Source organism: Tenrec ecaudatus, chromosome 12 (genome assembly GCF_050624435.1).
Source record: "Tenrec ecaudatus isolate mTenEca1 chromosome 12, mTenEca1.hap1, whole genome shotgun sequence".
Taxonomy (NCBI): domain Eukaryota; kingdom Metazoa; phylum Chordata; class Mammalia; order Afrosoricida; family Tenrecidae; genus Tenrec; species Tenrec ecaudatus.
Window position 1 is genome coordinate 138,374,476 of NC_134541.1, and position 12,420 is coordinate 138,386,895.

The following is a 12,420-nucleotide window of genomic DNA, read 5'->3' on the forward strand; positions in this document are numbered from 1 at the left end:
AAAGAACGAGGATGTCCGAAGGAGCCTGGTGGTTCCACATTGGGCTGCTCACTGCAAGGTCAGCAGTTTGAACCCAGCAGCCGCTCCTAGGGAGAAAGATGAGGTTCTCCACTCCTGTGAAGAGCAAGAGCCTTGGAAACCCACAGGGGCAGCTCTACCCTGTTCTGTGGAATTGGTGGTGGTGGTGGTGGTGGTGACAGGGCATTTGGCTTTGGAGACAGGAGAGCAAATGGCCAACAATGACTTTCAACCAGAGGAGAAAGTGAGGGGCAGGGCGGGGACAGCACACCTTAGAGAGCCTGTGCTTCAGGTGCTATGAAGAATGTGACCAGCGATACTCAAGGGGAGCGAGTTTGGTCTAACCACCCACCCCACTCCACCCATCTCACTTGCTTTCCTCCTGCATTTGCGATCTGATCTGGATGGAGCTGGGCAGGGCCAGCTCACTCCTGCCCGCCATGGTGATGGAGCCGATGGAGGAGTCATGCTGGGGAGTTGAGGTGGGCTGTTACCTGAGCTGCCGACTCACAGCACGGTGGCTGGGGTCCGTGAGTGAGCATCCCAAGATACAAACAAGCAAACAAATAAACAAAGCAGAAGGTTTGTTCTTATTTTTTAATTAATGTGGAGAGTGTGTGACGCCACCATTTCAGCAGTTCATTTCAGGGACATTGTCCTGTCACTGGGGGGTGCCGTTCTTCAGGAAAGACCACGCTCTCCACAGCCTTTCCCCAGTGACTGCACCACTGGGAGCGTGCACGCCCCTGCCCTCTGACCTTCTCATCTATTGCTTTTTTTTTTTCTGTCTAACTTTACTGAATTCCAAGTCGTTGGGGGTTAGGGGGGCACGGGTCTCTTATATTCCATAATTGCAGGCTTCATGGGGGTGGTAAGGTGGCAATAGTGAATTTGGGGATCTGGTCTCCCAAGAGAACCTGTCGCTCTACCCCCGATTCTGCAATGGCTGCCAGGAGGATCACCCCTCCACTGGAGCCATCCGCTCCATGGCCAGAGCAAGCGCATTGGCAGTGAATTGCAGGCATTCCACTTTGGTCATGCCCTCCTTTTGGTGGCATCGACATAGCCATAGATATAGGAGCTCCCGGAGCCTCCAATGGCAAAGGACTGCCGCACCATCATACCCCCCATGGGCACTGAGTACACCTGCCCTCCTTCTTGGGGATCCCCGCCTGCGATGATGATTCCTGCCATCAGGTCTTCCCGGTATCGGTAACACATCTCCTTAAAGAGGCTGGCTGCCATGTGTACCAGTGGAGGCCCATTGAGCTCCATGCTGTGGAAGCCTAGCTGCTAAGTGACGGCATCAGCTACAGCCTGGGTAACAGGAGCAGAATATTCGATCATGAATTGGGGTCAGCTTGTCAGTCACTCAATTCTCGATGTAGGACCCAGTGGTGGTTCTGGAGCCGGCGCCCAGAACCACGCCCCCGTCACACTGCACAGCCATATAGTGGTCCCTGTGGAGACTTCTCGGCTTCCCCAATCGGGGGGGAGGGCCTGCGGCCCCCCAGGCCGGTGCAAGTCCCAATTCTGGAGCAGCTACCACAGATGCCGCCATCTTTCTCCTCTGCTCCTCTATTGCTCTTTCAGACTGGTCCCAGACAGTTCTCGAAGGATCCAACCCTTCCCGCGAGCGGGCCTTCTTCTCTAAGGAGACTAACTGGCTATTTGGTTCAGAGATGACGTCATGGAGTGTTCGCGTTCTTTTAGAATTTGTGGTTTTTCAGTTCCTTCTGGAAGATCCTATGGGATAAAGAAAAATTTTTCTTTAAGATGACTTCAGGAGATAGTTTGTTTCAGGTTTAAAGATTCCCGGAGACAATAGCTCCAGGTGAGGCTGTGATCCCTCAGTCTCCAGAAAGTCTGGAACCTATGAGATTTAGAAATTCTGTTGTACATTATCCCCCTTTTGATCAGGGTTCTTCATTAGAATCTTTGATGAGAGCACCCCCAGTAGTGGGACACCATCTAGTCTTCTGATCTCGTGGCAAAGGAGACAATTGCTCACGGAGGCCACACACCCCCTCTTCTGTTCCTGACACTCCTCTCTGCTGCTCCAGGTGGATGGAGACACATTGTTGCGCTCTGGGCGGCCACATGCAAGCTTCTAAGTCCCCGTGCGCTACATACAGGACACGAACCATGCACGGGAGGTCCAACAGAAGCACCACAGTCAAAACTAGTCACAGGCCAATTGGCTGACCTGGCCAGAAGCAGTTGTTTAAGGTTTGGCCCAGAGGAGGTAGAGTCCCTCCTGCTACATTCTATGGGCCAGATGCAAGGGGAGGAGACTCCGGCCCATTCTCAAGAGCAGGTGTGTCCGGGTCATTCAACCATCTAAGTACATTTTGTTTCAAATCATTGGTAGCAATTCCCTCAGTGCAAATGCACGCTTCCCACTTCTTTCCTGGTCCCTTGTGTCCCTCTGTCCATCTTTCCCACCGCCCTCTCCCTCCTGAGTTTTGTTTTGGTCCCCGGTTGACTGGTTGGAGGGTATGTTCCTCAGGGCGATTGTTCACTGTATTGGCGTGGCTATTGTTTGACTACAAGGTGCTGCAGGGAATGGGCTTGGGTCCTGCTTTCAACAATGCCCAAGGGTCACAGCCTTGAGGGTCCACCACTCCTGATCAGACCAGTCAGTCTGGTTTTTTTATTTTAGTCAACATTCCTTCCCCCCTCACCCCCACCATCTAGAACGCCCTGATTGGAGGGGTCAGTAGCGGCAGTAGGGCCACCTCTAGCTCTGGTCTCTGTGGCTCCCGTGTTCCCCTCATCCTTTTGACACGTTCCAGTGACGAGTCTGTGGTTTTCTACATTCCTTCCCTCGGAACTGAAACCGGCAGTGAATCATTCCTGTGCGTTCAACAGACACGCCGACAGGTGTGCATGCAGGTGTGAGGGACATGAGAGACACCGAAAACCATCTGAGCTGCATTCTCGGGGTTAGAGGTGCTGCGCTGGGCAGTCCACGCCACCGCAGCCTGTGCTGAGGGAAGGGGACTGGTCACAGACGTAGAGCTCAGAGGCCCTGCCTGTCCTCCTCGCGGCTCTCTCCCTGTCCCACACACACCACGCCAGCTCTTCTGGTCGCCTCACTGTCCACTGGAGTCAATTCTGATGCACAGAGACCGCACGCATAATGGAACAAAAGGCTGCCTGGTCATTCTCATATCGCGAGCCATACCTGGTTTTATTAGGCTTCCCAGATACTGTTTGATGTCTTACAGATGGAAGGTTTGTGGCTCCCCTATGCCCAGCAAGCCTATGGGCACCGTTTTTTCAGCAGCGCGTGCTCATGTCCCAGTGTCCCGTGTTGGCCAGTCCCACCATCTTTCAAACATTCCCCGAGAGAGAGCTAGTGCAGGCTTCACAAGCAGACCCTCGCTCTCCTTGCCATCGAGTGGCGAATCCGGCTCATGGCGACCTTATAGGACAGGGTCGACCTGCCCTGCGGTGGGTCTGACACTGCACTACTTTACTCGAGAACGCTGCCTGTGGAGCGTCTGGGGGTTCAACCTGTGGATCTTGTCACAGCGATGCCACCCGTCTGGGGAAGCGTGGCGTCTCTGCCAGAAAAGGTGTGTGACTAGCTTGATAGGACATTTGCTTTAGGGCAGTCATCTGCGATGGAACCTGCAGGGGCTCCCCGGCGCACCTGTCGTCCTGGGCGTGTTTGGATGAGCCCATTGGTGCAGCCTCTACTCAGAGAAAACAGGCCTCCGCAGAGCTGGGCCAGCAAGGGACACCATGAGAAGTGGAGAGAAGACCGGGGTTGCCCGGGATCTTTTGATTCGGATCCACCACCGATGCCCGTGGAAGCAGCTGGCAGGAAATCACACAGCCCGTGGCACTGGGCGGATCAGTTGCACAAGGACCGTTTTTCCGGAACAAAGGGCTCCAGAGCCCGTTGTCAGAGAACTCAGAAAGATGCCTGGATTGTGACAGCCCGATTTGTGGTGACCCTGTGGGGTTTCCAAGGCTGGGGTCTTCAGGGATCAGACTGCCAAGTATCCTGCCCAGTGGGTTGGAACCACCTGGTCGGGTAGTGGTTAGGCATTAAGCTGTTAACTACAAGGTCAGCAGTTTGAAACCACTAAAAGCTTCAAGGGAGAAAGGTGAAGCTTGCTACTCCCGTAGAGAGTTAGTTTCCCTGTCCTATGGGGTCACTGTGAGTCAGAATTGGCTTGTTGGCCGGAGGATACCTTTCCACTAGCAGCCAAGCAGGAAGCTCTTCTGTCTGTCCCAGGGCTCCTTTTTGAATTGGCTCTCCAGCTCCCTATCTCTGACCCTATGGAGATGCTCACTGAACAACCAAGCAGCTGAGATCGAAGGGCAGGGAGACATTCAAGCGGGTGGGAAGGGGCAGGCCAGACCCGAGGGAATGGGCGACACAGGGAGGAGTTGGACAGAGGGCTGTGGCACTGTGGGAATGCCCATTAATGTCACAAGTCAAAGTGTGTGCAAATTGTTGAAACAAAACCCAATTTACTGTTAACTTTCACCCAAGTTTCTCACACTGACACACACACACACACAAATAAATACAAATGTGGGGGCACAATGAAACAAAGAAGAGCGGGGGGGGGGGCAGAGAAGGGAGATGAGGAGGGGGGAGGCGGAGGATGATGGGTTTGAGAAGGGGCAGGAGTGGATTAAGCTCAGTGAGAGGCTCCAGCCCTCCAGGCACTCTCCGTCCCCCCTAACCCCCCCTCCCACCCCCGGCAGAAAGATGAGGTTGTCAGTCACCAATACAAGTGCCATGGGCAGGGTTCCTCAGTCATTGCCCGGTCTCAGGGGGTCTGCTCTCAGCAGTGGGTTGAGAAGAGTCCCACTACTTGCCCAGCTCTCCCCAACCCCCCAGTGGAGAAGCCCCGTTGTTCACTGCAAATCCATGCGACCCCTGGCTGCCTCACTCCCTACGGAGGGAAATACACATGCTTCCAGAGAAGGGAGTAAGATGGAAAGCATAGAGGGATATCCTGGATCCAGCTGTACCTTAAGCTCATGGACAACTGTGTTATGGGACCCAATACACCTATTACGCTTTAATACGGCAGCTGGGTATCAACATCTCTTTCCTGATCAGGATGGAGTCCTGGTCTGCCTGCTTTCCCCCCTGTAGCTCCTGGGGCCCCCAGTCCTCCTTGGCTGTGCTCAACAGTGGCAAGGGCAGAGGAGAGAGGCCAGTCTCCTTGTCTACCACTGAAAACAAGCGGGTATCTGTTCTTGGTCAGCACAACCAAATGAGCTATGGCCAGGTCTGCGTGGACTCAGAGCACCTCCATGTGCATCAGAGTAAACAGGGCTCTGGAGATCAGCAGGCTGTCTGTCCAAAGGGGGATTCCAGAGGGGGCTGTCTGGGGGGATTCAGAGCTGCAGCCTTTTGGGTAGCAGCTGCATACATCAACCCATTCAGAAAAGTGCCTAGGTGAACTAATCATGTCACACCCCACTGTGCGGGAGTGCTTTTATCGTCAAGGAGCCCTCGGTCCACAGTTCAAAACCTGCGGTTGTCAGTCCTTGGGAGAAAGACGGGGGCTGTCAACTCCTGTCAATCCACAGGGGCAGTTTCGCTCCGTCCCGTAGGGTTGCTATGAGACAGAGCCAACCTGATGGCAGGAGTAGGGTTTGGTCTCATTCACCAGTCTCTGGCTAGGTCTCCATGCCTTCCCGGACTGACGGACACCTGGAAGACACCACTTCCCAATACCTTCCAGCTGGGTGGGACCACATGACTAGGTCTGGCCAATGGCTATGAGCATCAGTGACATGTGACTTCCCGGGCTCCAGCAGAGAAAATTCAGAGTAATTTTCTTCCTTTTCCTTCCTTGGCCTCAATTGGGGCAGACAACCATGAGAGCTAAATGATTTGGGGTGCCACGCTGCCAAATGGAGGCCACCCGCCCTGGAGGGGCACCCAGACGGAGGAGACGGTGTGTAGGTGAGCAGAAATGTGCATGTGAGGTGTGGGGGACTTTCGGCAGGGCAGCACAGCCTTGCTCTGGTGGACTGTGACGCCAGCTCCGTGAACCCTGACAGCTCTGGGCGGGGAGTTGCTGTCCTGTGTACCCACGTTTTCTGACAACCGTGTGGTAGCTATTGGCGTGGCTCTGACTCATGGCAGCCCCGCAGCGGAACGGATCACCACCTGGTTCTGCGCCAGCCGCGCACAATTGTTGGTACTTTTGAAGGCATGCAGATCAATCAAGGGTCTCATGGTGCAAGGAGGCCGTTGACAACGCTGGTGTGACCTACAAAGCTCTCACCTGCTGCCCTGGTGGCGTAGTGGTTATGAGTTGGGCTGCTAACTGCAAGGTCAGCAGTTGTACCCTACCAGTAGCTCCATGGGAGAACGGGGAGGCTTTCTATTCCCCTCAAAACTGAAAAGTCTCAGAAGCCCACAGGGGCAGTTCTACCCTTCCCTGTAGGGTTGCTATGGGCCAGAACCAACTTATTAGCAACAGCAAGGTTTTGTTTTTGGAACTTAGGGCAAGGTCAACTTTTCAAGCCCAACAGCCGCTCCAAGGGAGAAAGAGGAGGGTACCAGCTGCAGTAAGGACAGGGTTGCTTGGAAGCTGAGGCCACATGGTGGGTGGTGGGGATTTCCAGGTGATGACCGGGCCTCAGTCTGAAATCTGTTCCATGGGTGGCCCTGCTGGTGCTTGAAATAGCTTCCAGCCGCTCAGCCACGCAATTCATGACAGGAAGACACACGGACAGATAGATGGGCAGTGGCCTGGCCCAGGTAAACACTCATGTTGTTATTGAACAAAGCACACACACTCACCCTGGTGAGGTTTCCCAAACCACATCACCCATTAGTTCCCTATGCAAATGCATTTTATTGATGTGTGTGTGGGGTGTGTGTGTGTGCTATATTTGGGAAGGTGAGTCTGGGATGCAGTCCACCATGTGCAGCACAGGTGAGGAGGGTCAGACTTTCAGAGGGGACCTGGTGAGTGAGCAGGTCTTCCCAGGAGTGATCGGAGAAGGTTCTGGAATGACTCCCGGGGTGGGGGGGGGAGATCTTTTACTCATCTCTAGGGCTGCAGACAGACAGAACCAGACAGGAAGGGAAAGTGCAGAGAAGGGAGGAGTGGGGGGAGCTGTCAGGCTTGATCTTGGTGGGCTTGCTCTTGATTTTAAAATGCTGACTCAGATGGCAGAGGGGGTGTGGCGGAGGCAGGGAGGAAAGGAGAAGGGGTGCTCTCAAAGCCAAAGCCAGAGTCATGGGAAATGTTTTTATTTTCTGCTTGAAAGAAAATACCAAAGAAGGATTTAAAAACAGGGAGGGAGGTGTGGAGTGCGTGTTCCCTGGAGCCAGTGGGAGTCTTTGAGTGCTGCTCCCAAGGAGGTCGGCTTCAGATGCCCCCACCGGCAGGAGCGGGGCAGCCCCTGTGCCTGCACAAGGAGGTGGGAGAGAGCTGGGCTAAGCTCAGCTCTGGCTTGGTGGCTGCAATAGGGCTGGGTGACCTTGGGAAGGTCACTACCACTGGGGTCTCCCAGGGGAGCACAGGAGTGCAAGGAGGAAGGAGAGGAAGAGAGTGTGTGTGTGTGTGGTATGTGTAACCCAAAGGTACTGGGAAACCAGTGGACTCTCCAGGTATTTCCTGGGTGTGAAGCTGTGCCAGGCTCCGTGATATCAAAGGCTCTCTGGATTCCTGCCCACTGCTCCGACCGCCACCCTCACCCCCCTCCGCTGCTGCCTCCCACCCATTACGAGGGCAACACCCCAGGACTCTCGCTGAACTCTGGTGGGCTGGGCGCTGGCTGGGGTGGGTTGATGAGGAAGGGCAGAAAACGGGTGCAGCTGTGGGGCTCCCGCCAGGTGGGTGGATGGAGCAGACTGACTCTTCAGCTGTGTGAGCCTAGCTAGCTCCCCTCTGCCCTCGGTGACCTGGGTGTGACAGAGGCTGCGGAGCCTGCCTCAGCCTGGGGCGGGGATGGGGGAGTGCTAAAGGCATTTGCAGACTGAAAACTGGGAGGGTCCCTAAGGGAGGCAAGAGGGATAGCCCCCTTTTGGAGGCCACCCTGGTGGTAGTGGCTGGGGGCAGGGAGGAGGAATGTGTCCCAAACCCGAGCTAGTGAGAGAGCGGGCCCAGGCCTGCCCCAGCTGGGTGCTGAATGAGGGCGGCCTGATGAAAAGCCTGGGGGCAGAGGAGGGTTCCTAGGAAAGTCCAGGCAGCACCCCTCCGGGGGCCTGAATTCCCCACAGAGGGGGCACCTCTACCCCCCCTGCACGTGTATACATGCAGCAAAACCCTCCTTTGGTCTCCCTCAAGGAGACATCCATGAACCTGAGACACACTCCCACTCTTAACAAACAGGGACAGCTAGCACTACTGAAGAGCCTAGACCCGGCCGCCTTCCCCAAATACAACCCGCCGAAAAGCAACCAGTCTCCCACAATCATTGATCTCCACAATCTGGCACCAGGGACCCACATTTAATCAGTCTACCGCATCTCAACTCCCTAACTCCTGCCCCTTCAGGTGCCAGAGGACCCCGGTAAATACCCACCAAACGCCCTTGGCGGCTCCTTCTTTCTCCCACCCCTCTCCGGAGGGGGGGGGCATAAGGCCTCCCCACTCCCACTCTTGCTTGGCAGGAAAGCGGCTCCCCCAAGGTCACCGGAACGCGGCACAGGCGTCCTCGAGCCGGTTTATCGGCGGTTTGTTTGGCGGAACAGGAGCGCGCTCAGATTCCGGGGAGGAACATGGCTCGCGGTGGGTTTTAACCTTGGTTTCCAACCGCAGCGCTTTGTTTTCCGAGGCGCTTCCGGGGGCGCGGGGGCCGGATGAAGGGGAGGCTCCGCGGGCAGGCGGCCCAGCGCCCGGCCACGGTTAGCCTGCCCTCCCAAATTCCTAAGGGCCGGGCCGGGAGCCCCGGGACCCCTCCAAAAGTGCTTCTTGAAATTCTAGGAGGGGCTTGCAGCTCCTGGCGAAATCCTCCGGAGCGCGGGGCGAGGCTTCCTAGGGGGAACAAGCGTCTGCCCTGCACTGGCCATCGACCGTCCTTTGATTTTGCCCTTGAGGCCCTCGGGAGAAACCCCAGGGGGCAGTGAGCCTCGCTGTCCCCACCCGGGGCCCCACGGGAAGACCCTGCTTGTCTCCGGACTGTGCACGGCCTGCGCGGTGAAGGGCATGAGGATGGGACCCCTTCCTCGCCCCTCTGGCCAAGTGGTGCCGGCGACATTACAGGTTCTTGGTGCAAATGCAAGCTCTCCGACGACCCTCCCCCTCCCTTTCTCCCCCGCGGTACGTTTTCTAGTACAAAGACCTCTCTCCCTGCCTGGCTCCCTCCGCCATGTCGCCGATTACTGCTTTCCCATCGGCTCGGCTATTTCTGGCAAAACGGGAGGCGACGGGCGGACCGACGGACGGACAGACCTGGGCTGCGAAGAGCCCCCCCCCCCCCATGTGAGGAGTAGCGATAGGCGAGTCGGCCTGCTCAGTAGAGCAAAGAAAGTCCCCTCCCCGCATCGTGCGCCGCCGCGGAGTGGGGCTCTGAGGACTAAACGGGTGTAGGGACTCGGGATTAGAGAAGGCACTGCGAAAGGGGTACCTGCGGTGGGAGCTCCAGGAAGCCACTCTGACCTTTCGGGGTGCGGCGGCGCCAGAGGTGGGCTGGAGCGGGCGGCCAAGCGCCCATTGTGGCGCTATCGGTCCGGTCCGAGCGTCCCCACCCCAGACTGGTCTAGTGACCACGAGCAGCTTCTGGATGCGGCGACATCGGGTGGATGGCGGCGGCGCTGAGCAGGGCGGGCTCTCTCTGGAGGTCCAGGACGCGCTCGTTCCCTGCGCAGTGAGTCCGCAGCGACCGGGAAGGCAGGCTAGCCTGGAGCGGCGGCTTGAGAGCAGCAGCAGAGGCCCCGCGCTGAGATTTATGGCCAGAGCCGGACCCCTGCGCACCCAGCGCAGCTCCGGCCTCGCCGAGTCCGACCGTGGGGTGGGAAAGCCGACCGCCGCTGGAGGAAGAGGCCCGGAGCGGGGCCGGCACGGCGCGGGAGGAGCCTGGGATCTGCCGGCGCCAGCCTGGCGCTGCTACCCACACCCTGGCCACGGCGCGCCCCGTCCCCCGCGTGCAGCGCTACGGGCGCTGGCGCTGCGCTCCTAAAACTGCCTGCCTGGCGGGCGGGCGTGGCTGCTCTCGGCCTGGCTGGCAAGCCTCGGCTCTCCGCGGCTGGGCAGTGGGAACCCGAGGAGCGCGAGCTCCAGGTTTTAGAGGCACCCGGGTCGTTAGGCCCAGCCCGGTGCTTAGCTCTGGTCAGGGCCTCGCGCCGCAGAGCCAGCGATCTCCGTCCTTCCGATCCTCTGAGGCCGGCTTCTGAGAGCTGCCAGCAGAGAACGGGGATTTCAGCCCCCACGGGGGTAGGGATGGTGGTGTGTTTGTGTGTGCTTGCACTGAAAGGATGCCGACTTGTTTTGGGGTGAGTGAGGATTTAGGGGCCAGTGTCCATGCACCACGCGTGTCCTGGGAAATACTGGGCGCAGCTGCATCTTCGACGGGATTGCGAGGACGTAGGAGTGCGATCTCATCCCCCCTCTCCCCGGTTCGCCCGGCCAGTCCTGTGGGGACAAAGGCTGCAGGGGCGCAAAATTGGCTATAAAACAGAGGCCAAATTTTCTCAGCCCGACCGGTCCAGGGACCCGAAACAGGGGGGGGTGAGGGGGGGCGGTGGCCTAGGGGGGCGCCTGCTGGGGATCTGTGGTTTGGGACTGCCAGGAGGTCCCCGCCCCCACTCTGCGCCTCCAGCCGACTTTCCGCCTAGTCAGTACAAAACACATGCACACACACACACACACACACACACTCACTGCGTCAACATACTCCTTTTTGGCCACCGATCCCGCTGGGTAAACAGAAGTATGAGTGGGTAAGGGGGGGGGAAGGGAAGGGAAGAGAGAAGATGGCGGATGGACTTAGGGGAGCCGTGTGCTGCCGCGGCTTCGGGGACCGCACCGCACCGGGTCTTGCCCTTTGCCTTTCGTAGTGGCTCGAAGGAGTAGGGAGAGGGGCCGCTCAGAACTCAAAGCCCCCCATTCATGGCCTGGATCCCCTACCGCTCTGCTGGGGAGCCGTCCCCCGCCCCAAGATGGCTCCCAGCCGCTGTTTCCCCAGCAGCAGCGGGAGAGGCCGGGCGCGGGCCAGCCGAGGGAGCGGTGGCTTTATGGTCGGGCAAAGACCAGGGGCAAAGGGGCCGCCCTGCGCTGGGGCACGCCCGCGCCGAGCCCCTATACCGCCGTGGCAGGGCCGGGCGTGCCTGGCCCGCGCCCCCAGAGCCGCCCCCCCCCCCAAGCCTGGTGGTGGGAGCGAAGGGGTGTGCCTGAGGGTAGCTCCAGGGGGCCGGGGCCACAAAAGCGCCGACGTGGGGGTGGGAGGCTCTAGGGGAGGGGGCCACTCCAGCTCCCTAACCAGGGCTGTAATGAAATGCAGGCTTGACTCGCCTTGAAAAATGCAAACGCCGTTGGCAAATCCAGGGCCAACAGGCAGAATTTTTATTAGCAACTAAATGATTTATGGCACACATACCCCGCCGTCACAATTACGGCGGCGCGGAGCATGCAGGGGTGAAAACATTAAACATTTATAAAAATAGGCTTTTGTTTTTTTTCCACCGCACAAGCCAGTTTGTATTCCCCATCCGCACGCCCGAGATTCCCCACATGTATTTATATATTTCTCCAGCTCTACTGAAATGAAAAACATTCCAGATTTCAGAGGAGGAGGATGATGATGGAGGTGGGAGGGATGAATGGGTAAAGGGTGGGCTCCGTTTAGTGGAGGGAAATGGAAAGGCGGGGAGGTATTGACCACTCGGGTTTGGGAATGTTTCCCGTGGAGATTCCAGGGTGCTAGGAGCCGCCCTCCCCCCTTTCCGCAGACCCGGACATTTATTTATTTATTTTCCCAACAGCCATCCCCACTCCCCCAGGCACACACACAATACCTCCTTTCTCTAACCCCCCTCTCCTCTCGGGCTTTGCTCCATGCTGTCGGGGCGGCTCCCGGAGCCTCCCGCCGCCCCGGGCTGCGTCGAAACCGACACCCTTGCGCCCGGCTTCAAGCGTGGACACGGCCGTGGCGTGCGCGCTCCCCTCCGCTCAGGCTGGGCTATTTTTGCTCCTTTCTTTCCTCTCACTCCACCCCCCAACCCCCGTCACCAGACTCCAGCTTCCAAAAGAGGGCAGCCTGGAAACCAGCGAAGGAGGCTCCTGGAAGGGCAACTTGAAACTGCCCTCAAGAGGCTGAACTTTCCCCCCCCCTCCCTAAAATGTACCCTGGAATTAAGACACCCCCATTACACTCCCCAAGCCTGTCGCTCCATGTTTTTCTCCTAAAAGCGGAGAAAAGAAAATGGAAATAGGTTCTAACTAGCTCTCTTTCCCGCCCCGCGCC

At 57.7% G+C, this 12,420-nt stretch overlaps 1 pseudogene; it reads right to left on the bottom strand.

Annotated features, from left to right (window-relative positions):
- Positions 1-601: 601 nt before the first annotated feature.
- Positions 602-12,115, bottom strand: LOC142422134 (proteasome subunit beta type-6 pseudogene; annotated as a pseudogene).
- Positions 12,116-12,420: the final 305 nt, after the last annotated feature.